General features: G+C 32.8%; 1 protein-coding gene across 1 annotated transcript in view; it reads left to right on the top strand.

Moving 5' to 3' along the window:
* Positions 1–24,045, top strand: part of LOC126882057 (A-kinase anchor protein 200-like) — a 640,814-nt gene that overhangs the window by 30,103 nt on the left and 586,666 nt on the right. The window lies entirely within an intron of this gene.

The raw sequence follows: 24,045 nt of genomic DNA, 5'->3' as shown, positions 1-24,045 counted from the left end.
TGTCAAATACTGCAGAAGCCTGGTGTTATCTTTGACGTGAATATAAAAAAATATACACTCACCGGCACAAAATTCCGCCTCCCAAAATCTTTGATGAAGTTTGACAATTTATAACTTTATTATTTGTATTCCGATTTTCAAGATTCTTGCATCAGTTTTTAGGTATATATTTTCATGTCGTTTGATATTATTCCGGTAATCAAAATTTTTTGCATAGATGGCATTATACGGGGGTGAATGGAAGCGTTGTATTTTCTACTAACTTGAAAAAATTCTGTGGAAAAATTGGAGGGCTGATTTTGTTACATACTCCTTTTCTATTATCCTGGAGGTATCCCTAAGATTTTGTTTTTTGGATTATCCGAATCTCTTTTGTTTTAGAAGCTGTAAATAAAAACATTGCTTTGAAGGTTTACTTAATTAAAAATATCGAACGCACTAAAATTACCAACACAAAACAAAATTAACAACAAATCAAAACAATTGTCCGCGAGTATGTCCACCTCTCGTAGCAACGACTGCTCGCAATATGTTTGGCATCGAATAAAGATGTGCTATCCTTTCCTGGGGAATAGCCCGATATTCCTCTACCGGAAGTACCAAATTTTCTGGAGGCCTAGGAGACGGCGAATAGCTATTTTAAATTCATCCCATAAATGCTCAATTAGTACGTACTTTAAAGGTAAAATATTGCAAAACCTCTAAATTTTAAAGAACCGCTTGGATTGACATGAAATTTGGCATAGACATAGCTAACAAGTCAAAGAAAAAAAGTGATATTGTACCGATGTGTGCTTTTGCTCTAGGGGTGAGTTTCACCCCCTTTTGGGGGTGAAAAATATATGTTCGAAATAAGTCCGGAAATAGATAAAACGACTAATTCTAAGCAACTTTTGTTCTATTATAAAATTTTTTTTACCAAGTTAATACTTTTCGAGTTATTTGCGAGTGAATATGTTAATTTTTCTACAAAATAACCACGTTTTCAAACGGTTTTTCGCAAATAACTCAAAAAGTAAGTATTTGGTAGAAAAAAAAATTCTTATCAAAAATATAGCACGTAAAAAAGTGAAAAACATGGTGTATATATTAGGTCACTATACCTAGTAGAAGCAGAGTTATAGCTATTGAAAAATAGGTTCATATTCGTCAAATTCCAAATCGTATATTTTAACGTGCCATAACCAAAAACGAATCACTTTTTTGGGGAAAACCCATTTTAACTTTTTTAAAGTGTTTAGAAAATGCTTATTATTGTTTTTTAAAAAAAAATTTTTAGCCTAAAAAATAAACAAGTTACGTTCCAAATAAAGTTGGTCCCTTTTTTTTGGTAAGAAATCGGGAAAATCACCCCCTAATTAGCATTTCAAATGAACTGAAATGTTACCACTTCACAAGTTTTTTACTCGCGTATGTATTAATCATATAATCTCTAAGTTTCATCGGTTCAAAGTCCTTATTTTTGAAAGAGCTGTAGTTAAAATGGCTTGAACGAGTCACTTATCACGAGTGTATGCAAATTTAGAAAGACCGAATCTTAACCAATCTTTGTCTTACAGAAAAGCAAAAAAATAGAAAATATTCAGAAAAGTAAATCCTACTTTTTTTATTGTTTGGGATTTTTGGTATCTCTAACAATTTTTAAGTTATTTTGAAGAAAAGAATTTTTTTCAAAATTAAAATTTTTAAAAATTTTACTTTAAAACCACATTTTTTTCAAAAATAAGCACTTTGAATTGATGAAACTTACAGATCATATAAAAACAACATAAGTAAAGAAACTTGTGAAGCGGTAACCATTAAATTCATTTAAATTACTAATTGGGGGGCGATCTTCCTGATTTTGTTTCCCAAAAAAGGGACCATGATGCTAGAAATTTGATGCTAGAAATTTTTTTTATAAAAACAGAAATAAAGCTTTTTTTAAACACTTTAAGAAAGTTTAATGTGTTTTCCCCAAGAATGCTTCATTATTTGGATATTTCACCACTTTAAGATCTTAGGTAAAGACCTAATATATACACCATTTTTTTCACGTTTTTATAGGGTAAGAATATTTTTTTCGACAAAATGCTTACGTTTTGAGTTATTTGCGAAAAACCGTCTAAAAACGTGGTTATTTTGTTGAAAAATGAACATATTCACTTGCAAATAACTCGAAAAGTAATGATTTGGTGAAAAAACTCTATAGAACAAAAGTTGCTTAAAATCAGTCAGTTTATCCATTTCGGGACTTATCTTGGACATATATTTTTTCACTCCCGAGATGGGGTGAAACTCACCCCCAGGTCAAAAGCACACATCGGCACCATATTACTTTTTTTCTTTGACATCCTATGCCAATGCCAAATTTCATGTCACAATCCAAGCGGTTCTTTAAAGTTTACAGCAAAAACCGTGAAAGAATGTATTGAGATCTGGGCTGCATGCGGTGCATTCTAATCTTATCAATGCAATCTCTATTTAATATATTGATGTTTGTGAGTCAATCAGTGTTTTTATTTACAAAAAATTGTACAGCTCTTACAAGAAAAGAGATATTCGGATAATTCAAAAAGCAAAATCTCAGGAATATCTCCGGGATAATAAAAAAAGAGTACCTATGTAACAAAATCAGCTTTCCAATTTTTCCAGAATTTTTTAAACTTTGGAGAATATACAACGCTTCCATTCACCCCTGTATAATGCCATTTAAGTAAAAAAAAATTGTTACCGAAATAATAACAAACGAGACCAAAACATGTACCTATAAAATGGTGCAAGAATCTTGAAAATCGGAGTACAAATAATAAAGTTATAACTTAATCCAAAAATTTTGAATGGCTCAATTTTGTGCCGGTGAGTGTAGTATTAGATCCATTAGAGGTTGTATTTTTTGAAGACTCGGTTCTGTTAAATAGTAACAAACGTGCCTTGTTGCTCAAGGTCAAATCTGCTTAATATTGTGAGAGAACAGTCAGATTCAAAGACAAGAGATGCCGTATAGTGTATAGTTATACCTACATATTTAATTTGAATACGTCTGGTTTCTGTCTGTTTGAATACCAAATCAAGTTTAAAGAACTCCCCAAGTTTCTAATTCTGTCGGTTATGAATAATTTAGGAACTATTCACTTAAATAATCACTAGTTTTTAAATTATTGTACTTCAGTGTGGACGATCCTAGTGCTTTATTCGATAGGTTAAAATGTTACTTTTATAGTTCAATTGTGTATGTATAGCATAACGATAAAACAACTAAAAATTACAGTATAAAGATGGTCACGCATTCGTGATCATCCTTGTAATCTGCCTTATCTTTCTTTACTTTCTCGATGTACGTACTAGTGTAGAAAACATAGGTTGAACCTCGCACCGGTTTTATTTTTTTTTTCTGGTATATCAAGGGGTGCTTATTATGGGACTAACTTTTTCTTAAAAAATTTTGCCCAAGAACCCTCCTTTTCATCCCTTTAAAGGAGGTAATTTGTGGTTTTTGCGAAACGTAACCCTTCCTCTACGTTTTTTAAAAAATTTACTTAATAGTAAAATAAACAGGACTATATTTCCTACTATTTATTTCCCGACAGCATATGTCTATCACCCACCGTTTAGCGGGGGTGGCGCCCCAAAGTTGACAAGTTTTTAAAAAAGATGTTTAAAAAAAATATTTTTGCGTAACTGTAATGGAAATTAAGAAGAAACTCCGCGGCAATTAATCACAAATAAGTGGCTGATTTTTTGGTATAGGTTTCATTTAAGGGCAATTGCCCATTTTTCAATTACAGGGTGTTACATTTTAAAAAACCCCTTTTTATACCATCTGAACCGCTTATGCTAGAGTAAAAAAACTTTCAGCGATTACCCGTGTACAAGTATTATTTACAAATTTGTATAATGCATCTCACCTCCATATTTTCCCTTAAAACCAAAAAAAAAGGAGAAATAATAAAGAAAATAATCAAAAATTGATTTTGGGCCACCACCGTGGCTTTAGGGTGCAAAGAAAGTAATAAATGCAAAGGTCATAATGTCTAGCAGACAGTGTGTTATTTTATTTTCCATAAGTACGTTAATAATAAAATAAATAGGTGACGAAAATAAAAACAAAAACTGGAGCCCGCCAAAGCATTTCTGAGGTTTACGGCGCCACTGTGCCGTAACGGTTGCTGATATGGAAAAAATGCATAGGACCTTATTTGTAGAGATAATAGTGATATTTAATTATGTGTAAGTTTTGTTTAAAAAAAATGCATAGGTAATGAGAAAATCGTAAAAACATGCTCGCCAAGGGATAGGGGTAGTTTCTGCACTTTATTTTCAAGGATAAGGGTAGTTTCCGTAGGAATGTTGCAATAACCATATATATTTATGAAAAACCCTATTGATAAAGCATAATGCCCATATGAGTCAAAAGGCAAACAATTTTTTTTTCCAAGAAAATCACTTTCTTTATTAATTCTCGTTTTTTTTGGGTGGTTCCGGGGAAAAAATGGGGGTGCATTATACAAATTTGTAAATAACACCAGTACAAGGATAATCGCTGAAAGTTTTTTTACTCTAGCATAAGCGGCTCCTATAATATTACAGGGTTTTTTGAATGTAACAACCTGTAATTAAAAAATGAGCAATTGCCCAAGGTACTAACTAGTACACTTTAGAATTTAGAAGAAGACCAAAAATAAACATTTTTTTCAAGAATTTTTTTCTCATAATCTTTATTAGAAATGAACATAAAACTTTTTACATATTAATATCTAAAGAGTCCAAAAAATATATCTTTTTTCATTTATGCACATACACTAATATTGTAGAGGGCGCAAAAGTCGAGGCCTCGAAAAATGATGGCGGACAGTTAATCTCAGGATTGGGATATCTGAAACAAAAATATCTTACTGCATTTGAAAAAGAAAGGTTTCTTACGTGACAATTTACCAAAATTTGACCAAAAAATAAAAAATAAATATTTTTTAACCATGAAAAACAGAAGAAAAGCGGGCGATTTTTTCACAAAATTTTTTCAAATTTCCGTAAAATCTTTTTTTTGTGGAATCTTTCACTAACGGTGGTAAATTGTCACGTAAGAAACCTTCCTTTTTCAAATACCGTACGATTATTTTGTTTCAGAGATCCCAATCCTGAGATTAACTGTCCGCCATAGGAACTACTTTTTTTCGAGGCCTCGACTTTGACGCCCTCTACTTTATTAGTGTACGTGCATAAATGAAAAAAGATATATTTTTTGTATTCTCTAAGAGTTATATATTAATATGTAAAAAGTTTTATGTTCATTTCTAATAAAGGTTCTGAGAAAAAAAATCTTGAAAAAATGCTTATTTTTGGTCTTTTAAAGTGTACTAGTAGCTACATTATGAAGCCAATACCAAAAAATCAGCCATTTATTACTGATTAATTACCGCAGAGTTTCTTCTTGATTTCCATTACAGTTAAGAAAAAATATTTTTTTAAACATCTTTATTAAAAACGGTGGCTGATAGACATAAATATGCTGTCGGAAAATAAATAGTAGGAAATATAGTCCTCTTTATTTTACTATTAAGTACATTTTTTACAAAACGTACAGGAAGGGGCTACGTTTCACAAAAACCACAAATTACCCCGTTTAAAGGGATGAAAAGGGGGGGTTCCGGGGCGAAATTTTTTAAGAAAAAGTTAGTCCCGTAATAAGCACCCCTTGATATACCAGAAAAAAAATAAAACCGGACACTATACAGTGAGGACGTATGAGTTTGCATAAATTCATTATCCCGAGAATGGGCAAATATGAAGAGAAATCCTGACAGGTCGATTTTTATTTTTAAATTAGGAAATTTTTTGGCATATATATAGTACTAGTGACGTCATCCATCTGGGCGTGATGACGTAATCGATTATTTAAATGAGAGTAGGGGTTGTGTGATAGCTCATTTGAAAGGCAATTAATTCTCTATTCAGCAATATAAACATTAACGTAATTATTTATACAGGGTGCCCAAAAAAATGTTTTTGAATTAGATTAATTGAGACAAAAATCTCTATTACGGAGGTAATATAAACATTACGTAATTATTTATACAGGGTGTTCAAACATTTTTTTTTAATTAAATTAATTGACACAAAAAGAAGAATGTATGTGATTTATTTAATGCAAAATACATTGTACTGCTGTCAGAGAACAGAAAAAAAATGTTAATTTGAAAAATAAACATTGCTTTTCGCTTAAATTAAATGTTCAAACTGCTAAGTGGCAGGTGGAACTGTCATTCCATCGTTTTCGTGGTCCTCTCAGTGATCGTCTTCTAGGAGAGCCGTCTGTCGCGCCGTCTTCACTACCCTATTTGTTGTCATTCGGCTTATACAATCTTTCCATTATAATCTTCTATTTCTTACCCATTCCTTGAAGTTCTTCACCTTGCATCTCTATTATATATCTGTACTTCTAGCTCTATCCCATAGTGTCGTACCATCGATTTATGTAAGGGTTTTCATCTCTGCTGATTCTAGCATTCTTTTTTGTTCTTTTTGTGTCAGGTTGTATTTCTGCCGCATATTATGTCAATATTGGTCTGATGACTGTTTTGTAAATTCTGTCTTTAATTTCCTTCCCGTTATTTTTATTTCTCCATATTGTTTCATTTAGGCAACCTGCGGCTCTGTTTTCTTTATTCACTTAATTTTTACTTTATCGTACTATATACGTATAATAGTATAATAGATAAAGTTACAGGATCGTGAAAAAAATTTTTTTTTCAGATTTCACTTTTTTTCGACGTTTTGAGTCCCCCTGAGTCTAAAAAGCAAATAAAAAAACATGTCGGAAGTATGTACGTACGTACGTATGTCGCCACTGCCCAGCAAAAACTACCGGACCGATTTCGATGAAATTCGGTATGAATAAGTTTAAGAGAATTTTGTCGAGAAACTAAGCTTTTAAAGAAACCTCTCAAAGGGGGGCCGAAATAGGGGGGTTATTTAGGGCCCATTTTTGCAAATTTTGACCGAAACGAATGGAATTTAACTCAAAGTTAGCTCATCGATAGGAAAATACAAATACGGAATTTGACATTTCCAAAATCAAAATGGCGGACAACATGGCCGACCGCCCACCCGACACATTTCCCTACCTATCTAAAAACTTGTTTAAGATAAGTTTAATTTGAAAAAGTCATTATATAGCCTAAAGATGGGGCTATAAGAAGAATATTATCGTTTTTCAGAAAAAGTTATAGGTTGCCTATATTTAAGGGGTCAAAATTTGACATAACTGAACCAGATTTTCTCAAAAATGGCTCCAAGGAATTTGTTTATTTTTTTATATGTTTTCGATATCCTATCGGTAAATTGAATGACATTAGTCAGATTTCTTAACTCCCCATAGGAGGGGAGATATGAATTTTCTATTAAAAAATATTGGAGTGCCCGTAACTTCCTTTGTAATAGAAACTAAAATTTGAAATTTTGCAGACATATGTGGTACTTTATTATCTATTATCACAATAAATTTTACCCAAAATGTGGCGTCCGGTTGAACGGGAAATGAAAAAAAATTTTAAGTTTTTCAGATACGCCCTGTATATTTTTACATATTTTGAAAGAATGCAAAATTACCTTTCAAATGATATAAAACTCGTTGCTATAGCTCAAAAACTCGAAAAGTTACAGTAAATAGAAATTTTGCTATAATCTTGTGTGTGTCCTCTCTCACGAGATCATTGCAGAACATTATTATAGGGCAGTCAATGAGGGTATTTGGCTCCGAATTCCATCCTACTACATCGATGTACTTGATATTTTCACAGTAAGTAGGGAATAGCTCAAGAAACAAAATCTACCCTATATACTATGGCGCTTTTATCTTGGGGCGGTTCCCACCCCTTCAAGGGGGTGGAAAATTTGTTGGTCAAAATAAGCACGGAAGTGGCTAGAGAACCTATTTCTAAACAAAAACTGGTCCATACTTTTTTTTTGAGAACTCAATACTTTTTGAGTTATGCGTAGTTGAAAATTGGCATTTTCATTGAAAAGTGACACCTCTTCGGACGGTTTTTTGTGAATACCTTAAAACTATGCATCGAACTAAAAACACTATATAAAACATTTTTTAGATTATAAATAACAAAGAGATTCGTTCCTTCGTAAATGTGCTATTTATAATACTAAAAGAGATATGGTAGGTGAAAAGAGTTTATTTTTTGGTGCATGTTCAAATTGGTGTATTCAACTTGAAATAACAAAGGATCGGTAGGTTTAGGTGTATAATGCTACCAGCGCCTTTTGTAGTGTTTGAAAAGGCCTTTAAAACGAGCACCATTAAATGCCGGTTACATTCAAACTAAGCGAGATATGGTGCAAAATATATATGACTAATGTACTTAAAGGAAAAATGAAAAGTACATACATTTAACCCCTCATCCACCAGAATTTAAATGCATTGTTTTTCTTCTGCAATACCTTTTAATACCTCTTAATATAGTGTTATTTCTACTTTCAAAAAGTTGAACGGGTTTAAAATGAATGGTTTTTGTAAAAAATGTGATTAAATTATAGAATGCATTTTTAAATTTTCTTAAAAATCTTCTTTTTCTCCATGTAATTCGAAAATAAAAATGTTCCACCCCCGAGAAGTAGTGGGAACCGCCCCCATGATAAAAGCGCTATAGTATATAGGATAGACTTTGAATCAGGAGATTGGGTTACTCCCAAAATTTCATTAAAATCCATGCAGTAGGATAGAATTCGGAGGTAATATCTTGTTCTTAATCACGCACATTGACTGGCGTAATAGAAATAGAGTGAAATGCAAATATTGTAAACTATTAATTTCTCAGAAAAATGAACTAATTTGAAATGAAAATATGACTATAATATTCTATTGATTTATGCAATAATCTATACATCTATAGTGTGTCCCCGAAATATGGCATCGAACATTTTCTCCAAATGTAGGAATTAATGAGAACCATAAAATATTTTCAAGTATACAAGGTGTTTCTAAAATATCAAAATAACGAGTAACTTTGCTATTTTTATAGAATTCCAGTATCTAGTACGATAACGATAATAGATGGGTACGATAAAGTTCTCGGGCGGCCCTTCCGTCCAGCGTTTTTCACTTCGGTTTCATAGCTAGATAGTCTGATGGCTATTTATTTAAACTTCATCACTTTTTTGAACCTCCAGTTGTAATTTACATCTTGGCAGTTTTGCTATTATCTTCAGTTTGAGAGATTATCTGAGCGAGTCTTCATAGCAGATTATTTTAAGTTGTTAATCTTCCATTTGGTATCCTTTTTTAGTTTTTACTTTTTTTATTATTTCATCCATGATCAGGTTAAACAATAGAAGACTCAGGGAATCCCCCTGTCTTATCCCGTTGCCAGCTTCAATTGAGTCAGTTAGTTCTTCCCTTACTTTTGCTTTCATTGTGTTGTTCTAGGAGATATTTCAGTTTTAGATAGTTTTGATTATTCCTAGAAGTATATTCCTCTTCGGTGGTTGGAGATCATTGTGGGAATCTTAGTTTTACTGTTACGAGCTACAGACGTATGAGGTAATATGATAATATTTTTTATTTATTCTTCTTAGTCGTTATAGGCTCACTTTCTCACTTGATTTTCTTCTAAACAATGGGTATCTGTGTAGGAGAAACATTTTGATATCTATGAATACATAGGTACTCACTTTGCTGTCTATGTGCTTTTGTTTCCAGTAATTAATATAACGTTTCTGTGGTCCAGCTGGCCAAATATTTATATTTACTTGCTCTCTCTTTATACAAATATTGTATATTAGAAGGTTATTTTGCACATTATCCTTTTTGTGATTATCATAAGTAAAAATAAAAATGACGTGATACTGTGGTGACCAAAAACAACAAAAACTATACAAGGTTGTATAATAGATAGACACTTGGTTGAATTTAAAAACATTCAAAAACGCAGTTTTGGTAGCAGAGTATCAAAATCAAAAAGAAGAGGATAACAACTGAGACAAAAGAACGAAAATGAATTATACCCCGAAAATAAAATTATTAAAGATCTTGGTTATCAGAGAACAAAATAGCACTTACAAATATATAAGGATTAGAAGCTGTCTGTTCGCATGGAAGAAGATAGGCTAGGTATCAAAGAAACAACAACAATAAATACCAGACAAGACCTACCTCCTGTCAGTTTAATGCTGCAAGCCCGAACTCGTCATTGTACATCAAGCAGGACAGACTAAGCTGAGAAGATTTCATCCCCAACACGGCGCGTGTCCATGGTTAACAGGAAACTTACTATGACTATATAGAACATGTGTGAATATGGTATATTGTACAAATAAACACCCTCGAAACTATGTTACTCAGCGATGCACTAGTTTTTCAATCATTTTGATTTCGCGACCCTTTTACAGGTTGAAATATTTTGGCGACCCACTTGTGTCCGATAACGCCAAAGAAATAATTTAATTAAAATACTTACATACGGTGGGTAATGATTTTTTCCTATTTTGGTCGGCGACGGCTATTATGTTTCCGACTGTGCCAGAATTTGTGACAAAGCCAGAATCTGCTTTGAAGCAGAAGACAGTATCACGGAAGAAATCTTATTTTGCAAAGCACTTCCTGCAACCACTGCTTGCCAGTGTGTGTACGATATGTTTTTAGAAAGCACTTGCGACTACAATTTTTACTGGAAAAAATGTATCGCTATTTGTAGCGACTGGCAAAATAGCGGATTCATTGCAAAATTAAAATGGATAATGCCAAACATATCCTGGGCTCATCAGTGTTCTTCATCAACAGGCTCTAGCTGCTAAGGTAGTAAGTACCTTCTGATTTAAATGACGTACTCAAGGGGGTAATAAAAATTGTGAATTCGATCAAAGGTAAAGCTTTGCAAACCCTATTCTATTCAGAATCGTTTGTGAAGATATAGGCTTGCTTCATCAAAATCTCCTTAACACACAGAGGTCAGGTGGCTTATCCAAAGGAAAGGTATTGACAAGAGTTCTGGAACTAAGGGCTGTATTGTTAATGTTCTTACAAGATGCAAATCTGAATTTGATTCTCGTTTTTCTGACCCTATTTTACTCTTGAAATTAGCATTTTTGCCACTTCATACTTAATATGTGAATTGACATTTTTAGACCAGGGCATTTAGCACTAAAAATACCGGAATACTATAGAAAACACCGGTATTCAGTGATGTCAAAAAAGGACTACTATATAAAAATCGGTGGAAATGCATAATTATTGCATTTTAAAGTGCATAAAATGCATCCAACATTACATAAACATGTCAAAATAAGCATATTAAAGGCCAGATTTTGTTACTCAAGGGTTTTTGGAGTCGTTTAACACGACTGTGCCATCACAACCGATCCCCGGATCACCTGGTGCCCAGGGTCACTGCTAGGGCACGTCGTCTGGAGGTTCGAGGGTTTTCGGCACTAAATTGATGCAAATAGATTACTTGGAAGTTTTTGTAGTCGCTGAACACGAATACGCCATCAGGACTTACCCCCACAGTGCCTGGTGCTCAGTGTTACTGCTAAGGAACGTCATGTTCTGGAGTTTGGAGGGATTTTGGGTACCACGTACACCGGGGGTCGGTTCTGATGGCGTATTCTTGTTCAGAAACCCCAAAACCCCCGATTGATCTGCTTGTATCAAATTATTATCGAAAGCCCTAGAAACTCCAGATGACGTGCCTTAGCAGTGAACTTGGGCACCAGGTGCTCCCCTAGTCGATTCTGATGGAGTATTCGTCTTCAGCGACCATAAAAACCCCCCGAGTAACAAAATCTGGCCCTTAACATAACAACCTCTTTTGACATGTTTATGCACTTTTTGATGCATTTTATGCACTTTAAAATACAACTATGCATTTCTACCCATTTTTCCATATTAGACTTTTTTCTTGATATAATCCTGAACATAATGCAAAAAGTTGCAAGTTTCTAGGTGCTGTATTTAAAAATGGATTTATTTTGTGCTAAATGCCCTGGTCTATTTCTTCAAAGGTAGACATTAAAACTAAAGAGAGAAATATACTGCAATTATAGAATGTTTTGATTATTAACGTTTCAAAAATAGCACCACAACCTACAAAATTCTTTATTACCAAACTTTTTAAGATAAAAAATTAAAAAGTTACGGTTAAAAAATCAATATATTATTTTGAAAAAAAAAGGAGAAATCCAATTGGTATTTGGAAGATTAATAATGTAAGTTAGCAGTGTTTTTAGTCATTGGCCTTATTCATTCTTCTTTATTTATGTATTATTAATAGATTCTAGAAGTTTGACTGGCTTAGAATAATAAGTTTTTAAAAAACTGGAATTAAAAGCCAATAACGAATTTTTATAGTTTGGTAAAAAAATGCCATTTTCTTTAGAATAGAAAGATTAGCATCAGAGATACGAAAAAATGTTTAAATATGAAATTGTAGGTTACTCAATTCCCAAGAACTTGGTTAAAAAAAAACTTCTACGGCAATAATTGAGTGAATCGTAAATGAGATAACATTGATTTTTTCGATATAAAACTAACACTTTCGATAGCGAATAACTCGAAAACTATTAATTTTATCAAAATAATGTATAGAACATTTTTTGCTTAGAATGAATGTTTTTATCAATTTTTGCGGTCAAAATATAATAAAAAATTTCCACCCCCTCCCCCCCTCAGATGAGGTGGCAACCACCCTCATGGTAAAAGCACCTTGCGGCATCATATAGATTTTGATCCTTGGACTATCCACTACTTATTCTCAAATTTTCAAGCAAATCCATCCATTCTGTAAAAATTGCGAGGTGAAAAGCTTCGGTTCCTGGACTAACAGTGCAACAAGACACTTTAAGACACTATTCACCTCTGGATTATTGTTTCCACTTAAGGAACATATTAGATCATGGTCATTTAACAAAAAAAATTTCAATAAATAATAAATAATCACGTAACTCTAAAATATACCTCTACAATATAGTACTTTTTTTAACGGTAAAATATTGCAAGACCTCTAAATTCTAAAGAACCGCTCCGATTTAGCAGAAATTTTGCACATAAGCTCATCTTGTCCTCCTCTTCAAAAGTGATATGACCACAATGTGTGCTTTTTATTTTTAAGAGGTGAAAACTACCCTTTTTTACCAAAAATTAAAAACAGCCGATATAAGCGTTATTTAAATCTAAATTATGTGTTGGTATATTATAGTATGTTTTTTTTTTATTTTGGCTTAGACTTACCGTCATACTGCTATAGTATGTTAAATATAGGAATTTGATTGTTTCTCATATTGAAATGTATTTTATATTTTATAACTATTTTTAAACCCTTAAAAACTACCCTCTAAATAAGAATTTGTATAAAAAATATTTTGTAACTTTAAATTAGGTACCTAATGATGTATTTTGTAGTGATTTAAACTTTATTTTATGTTTGCGATTTAGTTTATTAAGTATTTAATATTTTCAACCTTTATAAACTACCCCTACAAAGACATTTATTAGATCATTCACTGACGGTAAAATATTGCAAAACCTGTGAATTATAAACAACCGCTTGGGTTGACATGAAATTTGGCATTCGCATAGCTAATAAGTCAAAGAAAAAAAAAGTGATATAGTACCGATGTGTGCTTTTGCCCTGGGTGTTAGTTTTCACCCCTTCTGGGGGGTGAAAAAATATAGGTCCAAAATAATTCCGGAAATGGATAAACTGACTAATTTTAAGCAAGTTTTGTTCTATAGAGTTCTTTAACTAAGTCAATACTTTTCGAGTTATTTGCGAGTGAATATGTTCATTTTTCAACAAAAGAACCACGTTGTTAGACGATTTTTCGTAAATAACTCAAAAAGTAAGTATTTTATCGAAAAAATATTTCGAGAAGAAATATAGATTATGAAAAACTGAAGAAATCTGTGTATGTATGAAGTTTGGAGACCTAGTATAACCACAGAGTCGTAGCTAATGTTTCAAGATACGGTGTGTTGAGATTTCTCTTACAAAGTGAAGATTTATTGATTGCTTTAAAACCGGTTGAGATATGCAAATAAAATTTGGTGGGTTTTAAGAGGTAGTTATTACGCATTTGTTGACAGACTTACGATTAAGAATTTTATATTCACCATTGGCGCGCATACGGGTACTAGTCTGAATTAAAAAAAAATAGTACGCCACTGAGGTATTTCAAATTAAAAAGCATTTTTGAGTTAATTATTTAATTTGTGACAGAAAATATATTTTCTCGTTTTTTCATACGATGCGCCTTTTTCATGAAAAAAAAAATAAAATACTTATATCAACGCTTAAAAAGTATTCGACATAAGTTTTAATATGGTTTTTTAACGATAACTTCCGTAATTTTCTAAATATTTCATTGTTCCAAAGCTTATTTTGTGGGGAATTGTAAGTGCTAAAAGTTTTAAAAAGTTGGACTTTCTGGAGGTCTTTGATTTTTAAAGCATGCGGTTCAAAGAGCTTAGAAAACTGCTTCTCACACTTACGTGCAAACTTAAAATATAAATATCTCACTCAGTTCTTATCACAGAGATATTGAAAAAACTGAAAAAGTTTCAGTATGAAAAATACTACATTTTAGTATTGATATATATTTTTCAAATTTCATTTAGTTTTCGAGTAATTTTGAAAAAATGGAAAAAATTTATAAAATATCAAAAAATAATTTAATACTAAATTAATTTTTTTTTCAAACCTAAGCACTTTAAACTAGTTAAAATCTCAGAACACGTAGTCAGTCTTATATATAAACCTAATTGTGTATGAAGTATGTAATGTTAAATTTTATTTTTGTGGAAAATTCACCAATTTAAGTAATTATTCTTTTGTTTTTTCAACGACATAATCGTTTTGTTTTTGTAATAACTCGGCCATTTTTGATCCAAATCATTTTTATCGTAGCACCTTTTAAAGGTATCAGTAAAATCTTTAAAAAATGTCTGCATTATTTTTTTCTAAAATCTCTATTTCTTGCGTTATTTAATGAAAAATGTTTGATTCAAGGTTATTTCGAAAAAACCTCGAACACCACTCCATTCATTAATTAAAAAGTTTCTTTTTGATTATAATGACTTTTTCGTAAAAATGCACCATTTTAGAGTTATTTTTGAAAATCCACTCAAAAACATGCATTTTTCATGTAGGAAATCAAATTTCGATCGTGAATAACTTGCTAAATATCAATTTACCGAAAAGTCGTATATAAGATTTTTTACTCAGAATTGAAATATCTATCAATTTCCGAGGTTATTTTGAGGTTAAATATTTCCACCCCCGAGAAGGGGTGGAACTCATCCCCAGAGCAAAAGCACACATCGGCACAATATCACTTTTTTTCTTTGACATATTATGTATATGTGTGCCAAATTTCAAAACAATCCAAGAGGTTCTTTAAAATATACCGCAAAAACCGTCAAAGAACTACCGTGTACTAATAAAAATAAATAACTCTATAAAAACAAGATCACTTACAGTCACATCAAATTCAAATCAATTAATTTTTCTTAAATTTAAGAACGATAGGTTTTTGCTTCCCAACCATCTACTCAAAATACATCCCACTTTTTCTATTTGTAATGTAAGTTGAAAACCACTAGACAGCACCATAGCTAGCACAAATGAGCGCTTATTACGTGTCTTTTTTACTACATATTATATTCCTTGATCCAGCATCATTTTGAGTTGACTTTACCTGAGACCTAAAGATAGACAGTAAATTTTATATCCGAAACCGGTCGTTCTTTTGGCCCACATTGGAAATGTCTGAATTTTATTTTTACATCTAGACTAGACGAAGCAATAAAGCACTAAAATCGGCCTTACCTCCGAAAAAAAAAGGACAAGACGGATCTTAATAATTCTTTTTGCATTCGATTCGTGAATGCGCCAGGAAACTTTGTGAACCGGAGCCAAAAGACATTGTTACAAATGTATAGGACAGGTCAATATTACGTCAAAAGTGATCTCCGGAGTACCTGTTGCCAAGGGTACCTACTGTTTACCTCGTCATTAAAATTCGTTAAAAAATTAGTCAAAACTCATTACTCGGGGGTTTTTGGGGCTGCTAACGACGAACATGACATCGGAAGTGATTTTCGGAGTACTTGGTGCCCAGGGTACCTACTGTTTAGCTCTTTTATGGAGTTTTCGGCAAAAAAATATTAAAAAAGAATGTGTGTGTACTTTGTACGCACGTAAGAAGTTATACTTCTACTACATATTATGTGATTTTTAAGACAATACCAAAAATTTAAAAAAATAAAAGAATAAAACGCACATAAACACATTGAAAAATGCCACAACGAAAAAATGATTTCTGAACGATAATAATTGTTGGCAAAAATTTTAAATACGCATTTTCTAAAAAAAAAGTTATATAACAAATATACTTACAATCATAAAAGGCATAAAAAAATAAAAACTTGCATCGGGAATCGAACCCGTGAATTTCGGGGCGCTTTGATTCGTAATCGAAGCCTAGACTCACTCGTCCAATTCCACATTATTTGTCATGTGGAAAAAAAGGGTAACTGAACGTTTTACTGTTTGACAGTTGTTTTGAATATAATTAAATTATGTAGTTTAAATTTTGTGGAAGAAAATATTAAAATATAACAAAACAGTAAGAAAACAATATATTAGATGAAGATTGGTAGAACTTTTGTTGGTAATCAAATTAATTATGTAAATCAAAGCATTACATACCTATTAGATAAATAAATCTACGCCAAAAAATCATAATTTAAAAATAAAAATCAGACCTAATTTGGGATTTCTCTCTAAAATCCCCATTTTTGAGAAAATAAATGTACAGTAGAGCGTCGATTATCCGAACGTCGATCAACCGAACGACCGCTTATTCGAACTATCGACTCCCGCGTCCCGCACTCGAATACCGAGCAAGCGTTAGTAATTGACGCTTAAAATATCTTCAATTTTCTTAATATTGTATCCAAAAATAATTATGTTGTTGCAAAGACTGCACTTTTTTGTTTAGTTGCTAGTTTTCATTATCAAGATATAAATAAATATGTAGGTATATAAATATGGCTTTTATTCACTTGTGGATAAATATGTATGACTATAAATATGTATCAATATATTGTAGTTCGATTATCCGAACAAATCGGTTTTCCGAAAACCTATGTCCCCCAATTAGTTCGGATAATCGACGCTCTACTATATTTCAACCTAACCCAAATGTATAATTACAATATGATTATAATAAAAACTACTTACCAAATTAGAATGAGTTTTCCTTGTCCAAAATAGTTCAAAAGTCCAAAAATATAGGTATATGAAAACTATTTAAAAAGGCAGTATAACTATTAACTAACTTTTGTTTGTTGTTTCTTTTCACACAAATTTTAAAACGCAACAACCATAAATAATCTAACTACAGCTGTGCCACAGCCACCATATTGAATAATTTTTGACATGTCATTTGAACATCCAATCAGAACAAAGTTATAATGCGCATGCGCCGGGATCATAGGTTTTACCATATAAAAATTCACCCTCATATCGCCGGTAAAGAAGTATATCTTCAAAAATTAGTCAAAAATCATTACTCGGGGATTTTTGGGGTCGCTAACGACGAATATGACATTGGAAGCGACCTCCGGAATACCTGGTGCCCAGGGTACCTACTTCTTATGGAGTTTTCGGCAAATTCATTAAAAATCATTACTCGAGGGGTTTTTGGGTCGCTGACGACGAATATGACATCGGAAGTGATCTACGGAGTACCTGGTACCCAGGGTACCTACTGTTCACCTCGTTTTCTGAAGTTTTCGGCAAATTAACTAAAAAATTAATCAAACATCATTAGTTACGAGATAAACAGTAGGTACCCTGGACACCAGGTACACCGGAGATCACATCGGATGTCATATTCGTCGTTAGCGACCCCAAAAACACCCGAGTAATTATTTTTGACTACTATTTTAATACATTTTTTGCCGAAAACTCCACAAGACGAGGTAAACAGTAGGTACCCTGTCAGAGGCGTAGCTACCGCCGTATCAGCCGTATCAATTATACGGGGCCCCCGACATTCAGGGGCCCCAGCGCGGCATGTCGAAACAAAATTCCATTCAAAAAATTGAACAAAATATTCTACAAAATTACTTCACTATTAAAACGCTTTGAACAGTGTGTATTATTTGGATATCGACATTTTCTACAACTACAGAGCTTTTTGTTTTCAAGCTACTTTTTATTTTCTATTCACCGTTGGCTGTGTGTGAGACATTGTATAATGTGTAAGGCCAAATTGCAATATTTGTAATCGCTTTACCTTTGAATATTTTAAACAATGAAACACTGTGTATTTTTTGCTTATATTTTCGTGTAATCTGTTCTTTATCTATAAATTCTATTTAGGTATATCTACGTATTTGCCGGTCGCTCGCCGTTAAAGTACAGAGCTTCTTTGTTTACGTGCATTTTCAATGTCCATTTACCATTGGCTTGAAAAAACTGAATCTGTTTTAAAACAATGAATCTCAACAATTCAAATCTAAGTTTTCGACTTTGGTTTATTAGAGTTTATTAGGTTTATTATTATTATCTATATTTGAGAACTTATTAGTTCCTAAGGTTGCATTATGCAATTTGCAATTTATTTAAATTTTGCAATTTACAGGATGTTTCATTAATAATTGAAAATAATTTAACGGTGGATTCCTGGGCTCTAAATATTAAGATTTAATCCAAATGACCTACTCCGAAAATGGTTCGTAAAAGAGGTAAGAGATCTTTGAAGAAGGCGTCTTGTAATTAGTTTTTTTTTTAAATACCTCCAGAACGCTTCTATTTAGAGAAACGAAAACTGGTACGCCTATTTATATTCCAGAGATAAATCGTCTCCATAAATTGGGAATTTCTAGTACCGGTCATAGGCGTCCGTTTTGGGTAGGACAACGGTTATTTTATGGCATAACTTTTTTATCTTTAACTTTTAAGCCTTTTTGACACTGGAGTATTAAATTGTGAGGTATTCTAGTAATAAAAGATACTTTTGATTTAAGTCTGTAGGATACACCGTTTTCTAGAAATGTCGATTTGAAAATTTTGTGTTTTTAATTTGAGAAAACTTTTCAAAAAAAAAGCTACCTATGAAAACAAAAAACGAAAACTGGTACGTTTATTCCAGAGATGAATCAATTTCATCAATTGTGAATTTCTAGTACAGGTCATATGTGTCCGTTTTGGGTAGGTCAACAGTTATTTTATCGCATTATTTTTTGTGCCTTAATTTTGAAGCATTTTTGACACTAGATTTTAAATTATGAGGTATTCTAGTACTAAAAGTTACTCTTGCTTTAGGTCGGTAAAATACAACTTTGTTTTTTAAGTGTTTTCAAATTTTGTTCAAATTCAAAAAACGAAACATTTTCAAATCGATTTTTTTATAAAACGGTGTATCCCACCGACTTAAAGTAAGAGTAAATTTTAGTACTAGAATACCTCACGACTTAATCCAGTGTCAAAAATGCTTAAAAACCAAAGACAAAAAAGTTATGCGCTATAATATCCGTTGCCCTACCCAAAGAGGACGCATATGACCGATACTAGAAATTCGCAATTTGCGAAATCGATTTATCGCTGAAAGATAAGTAGACGTACCAGTTTTGGTTTTTCTAAATAGAAGTGTTCCAGAGGTATTTAAAAAAAACTAATTAAAAGACACATCTTCAAAGAACTCCAGCTCCCTTAGGAAGCATTTTCGGAGTAGGTGATTTGGGTTAACCCTTAATATTATGAGCCCAAGAATCTACAGTTAGAACATTTCCAATTATTAATGAAATACTCTGTATTGTTTTGTTTTATTTCATTATCTTTTATTTTGTAATAATATTGACGATTTATGTAGTTTCAGTAAACTGTATTTGTTATTGTTTTTTTCCTAATCTTTGTAAGCTTTGTCCATAAAATTGTAAAACTTTTAGTGATAATAAAGCATATTTCTATTCTATTCAATACAAGCGTTTTTTCTTCTTTTGTTGGACATTTTTTTAGCACTATGCCATCAGTGGTGGAAAAGGGCCCCGCGACAAACTTTGATATGGGGCCCCTGTGGAGCTAGCTACGCCACTGTACCCTGTGCACCAGATACTCCGGAAATTACTTCCGATGTCATATTCGTCTTTAGCGGCCCCAAAACCGCCGAGTAATGATTTTTGACTAATTTTTAATGAATTTGCCGAAAACTCCACAAGACGAGGTACACAGTAGGTACCCTGGGCCAAGGGCGGATCCAGGACCAATTTTCGGGAGGGGCCATGACTTTTTTTGGTGAGAGGGACCGTAGGTACGGGGGGGGGGGATTTTTAAAAATTAGGATTACAATGGTGAGTTTTAAGGCACTTCTCATACACTTTTACCGTGTGTGAAAAGTGCCTTAAAATTCACCAGTACTGCCGTAGTACCGATTCCTACACATTTCTTCGGATCCAAGTGCAGTTCTTTCAACAAGTTTAATAATACCGTTTTTCCCAATGCTTCTCCTGTCAGGACTCGTTCTTCCCTCTTTCTTGATTTTCAGTAATTATTTTTAGGTTCTTATAAGCGTCAATGAACTTGACAAAGTCTTCACGAATGTTATTGTATCAAATGTCTGTTGTTGTATATCAAATTTAGGGAAAACTTTTCCACGTGGGATACGTCTGCCGTTTCGTCAAATATGACAGAGTAATAATTTGCACTTTGAACCTCATCCATTATGTGTTCAATTATTTCTTCACCTTAACATTAATTGATTTTGACTGGTGCTTGGGGCTACTAATGTATGTTGCTCAGAAAGATGCTGTGGATAGGTGTTATTTAAAAGTCTTATCTCCTGATGCGATTTTTAACCTTAACAATTCCTCTCATTGCTAGGTCCAGCATTTTCGTCCAGAAGCAGAAGGCCATCATCACGATGGTCTCTTAGAGGAATATTTTGTCGACCTATAACACGAACACTATAGACCCTACTCTTGGTCATATTCTTTCCTGTTTAGACCTCTGAGAGTCTATCTGGTTAATGACTGACTTTTGAGAGTTGCGATAACTTTGTATAAAATCCAGCTCAACCAGCTCAAAATGTTTTTTCATGGGTTTGTATGGCTCCGTCTTTGCTCATGAGTTTGGCGAAAGATGTTAAAGGTTTAGTGACAAGGCTTTGGGCTGTCATCCCTTTATTGTGACCATATTTTTCATTAGAAAAAAAACGCAATATTTGTAAAACCATTCCTTTTCACTGTGCGAAATTACCATCCAACTCCTTTGTTCCAAGTGCTAGTGACCCAAGTAATGCTTCATTTCTTTTTTATTCTTTGTGTGTATAGAATATGGAAATTGATACGATTTTGATGGCTGTAAAGGTCGTTCTAACAATTGGCCCTTTGTAAAATTATCAACATTTTGATTTATAAAATATCCTGTGTCATTCTTGAAGTTTCCATTACTGCCTTTGTTCAATTCTAGTCCAGAAAACATATTTATCCCGTTTTGTACATATATATGTGTTTGAGATTAAAAACATTTGAACTGCAAATATTTAAATTTATATTTTTTTAAATTCTCGGAGGGGGCCATGGCCCCCTTGTCCCCCTCCCTGGATCCGCCCTTGCGCTGGGCACCAGGTACTCCGGAAATCACTTTTGACATCATATTCATTTTCAGCGACCCCAAAAACTCCCGAGTAACAAAATTGAACTCATTTCCGCCGATAATTGACGAGTTCTGAATTTTTTTTTATTGTCTGTTTGAGATGCACTTTAAGAATGCATTTTTTGTATGCAGTTTTTCAATATTATATCATGGCTCCGGTTCACAAAGTTTTCTGGCGCATTCACGAATCGAATGCAAAAAGAATTATCAAGATCCGTCTTGTCCTTTTTTTGGATGTTCAGTGCTTTATTGCTTCGACTAATCTTTCTCTTTTAATTTTCTTGGGATATTATGTTTGTAATATTTTGGCTTTTAATCATATAATACATTATTTATTTTTCTGTTCATAACTGGGAAACAATCATAGTTAATTGTTTATAATCAAGATTGGATTAGCATAGCGACGAAAAAAGTCACGTTCATTCACTAAAAATATAAATTTCACCTAATTAATATGCCAGACTTTTTCATGAAATATTTTCTGCGTTTGATATGATGAATATTATCTCTTTTTTTTTTGGAAAGCGCTAGAGGAACATTATATAATAGTCCTGAGTCACGAATACTTGTATCGTGTGTTTTGGTAACTGTTAAAGGCTCAGGAGAACGAATTTAGTCTAATTAAAAAAATGTCTTCACGCAATCCAACCCCAAAATATATTTATATTGTCAAAAGTTACACGAAAAAGTAATTAAAATGACATAAAAATAATGCATTGGTATCTGGAGAAAGACTTTCCGGATTTGGTGTTTCTAAAGGGCAGATAAAATAATGTGTACAACAAGGAAACGCCAATTTACATATTTTGTTGGTATACACAACATTCAGATATAAGTAATCATTTTTCTTTCCTTTATCGTGCATATATTTTTATCGCTTAAAATAAGACTTGAATTTTCCTTTTTCTTTAGGTAATACCGCTATACATAAACAATTTACTTATGGTACATTGATTATTGAAATAAGTTTTACTTTATTTATTAGTCTTTATTTTAATTTATTACATTCACTATTTATACTAAAGCATATAATTTATATCTACAACTATTATGTACAATTTATTTTCGATATTATAAAATGCGCACTTCACATCAAAATAATGAATGCCTGAGCGTAACAGCCAAAATCGAATAACTTGGCCACATCATTAGGAACAGCGATATATGTGGAATGCTACAGAGAAAAGTAGAGGGAAAAACGGGGATTAGGAAGGCGAAGGATTTCCTGGCTGAACAATCTAAATGCGTGGTTTAACACGAATATTTTCAGAGCAGCAGTGTGCAAAATACTGAATGTCATGATGATCGCCAACATCCGAAACGGATAGACACTACAAAAAAAATCTAGTCTGCCCAACATTTTTGTTGATAATCACCAAATTACTGCAAATAAAGTTTAATTTAACAGGTTAGGATAAAGGCGGAAATATAAAGTGTAATATAGTGACTAATAAATATCTTAATCGTATATCGCTCATTTATTGTTAATTTGTTAATATTTTTAATTGCATGTATATTATAGCATAACATCTTAACCGCTTAAAATTTTTAGAAACTAATTTAGCATAACTATATTTTATCTAAATGACGGTTTAAAAACAAAGCGAAATTTACAAACATGATTTACAAAAAAATAACAAAATGAAAACATTACAAGCTGTGTTAGTTATCAAAAAAATAATCGTCCCTATAATGTGTTTTCGTTTTTAAAGTTATTTTTACAATTCATGTCGACTCATGAAGTAAATATCATCCTAGCCATTAACATTTTGCCAGTTGTGTTGTGGTTCATCACTGAGCTTCAACAGATCGGATAGTTCGATTAATGGCCTTTATCCATTGGTTAGGGCTAGTCCAACTGTGTTAAATTAAATGCCGCATCAGTGTACTCTTTGTTTGAGAAGCTTTTTTGTACTGTGTGTCCATCGGTCAGGGAATCTACTGCATTGGCGCTGACTCTGAGGCCTTCCTTAGACCAAGAACCGCTACATTTTGTAATCACTTGGTTGGAAATAACAAAACAACTTTAAAATTTTAGAGTATACTACTAGAAAAACGTTGATTGGGTTTAATTTTATCTACATAGAACCGAGACACAAATTCGTGTAACCGAACCGTCTATGGAATTAGAAGAAGTTGTCCCCATGTCGACATTCCAAAAGCGTCTATGATTTGTCTATCGGATTCTTTGATCGTCTAAGTCTCGCATGCACAGTATAATAGATAGAAAGGCCGTAGTTGAAATCAGTCTCTTCTTGTTTGTCATAATAATGTGACAATGACACCATACCCCGTTCAGTTAAGTCTTTGCCGTTCTCGCAAACTGTATGTGTCTTCGAGTTCCGGGTTCCCAACTGCCTGTGTTGTTAAACAGAGCTCCAAGGTACTATAGAGGAGACTA

Source organism: Diabrotica virgifera, chromosome 3 (assembly GCF_917563875.1).
Source record: "Diabrotica virgifera virgifera chromosome 3, PGI_DIABVI_V3a".
NCBI lineage: Eukaryota > Metazoa > Arthropoda > Insecta > Coleoptera > Chrysomelidae > Diabrotica > Diabrotica virgifera.
Note: the sequence above shows the minus strand (reverse complement) of the source record. Positions and strands in the feature narration are given on the sequence as shown.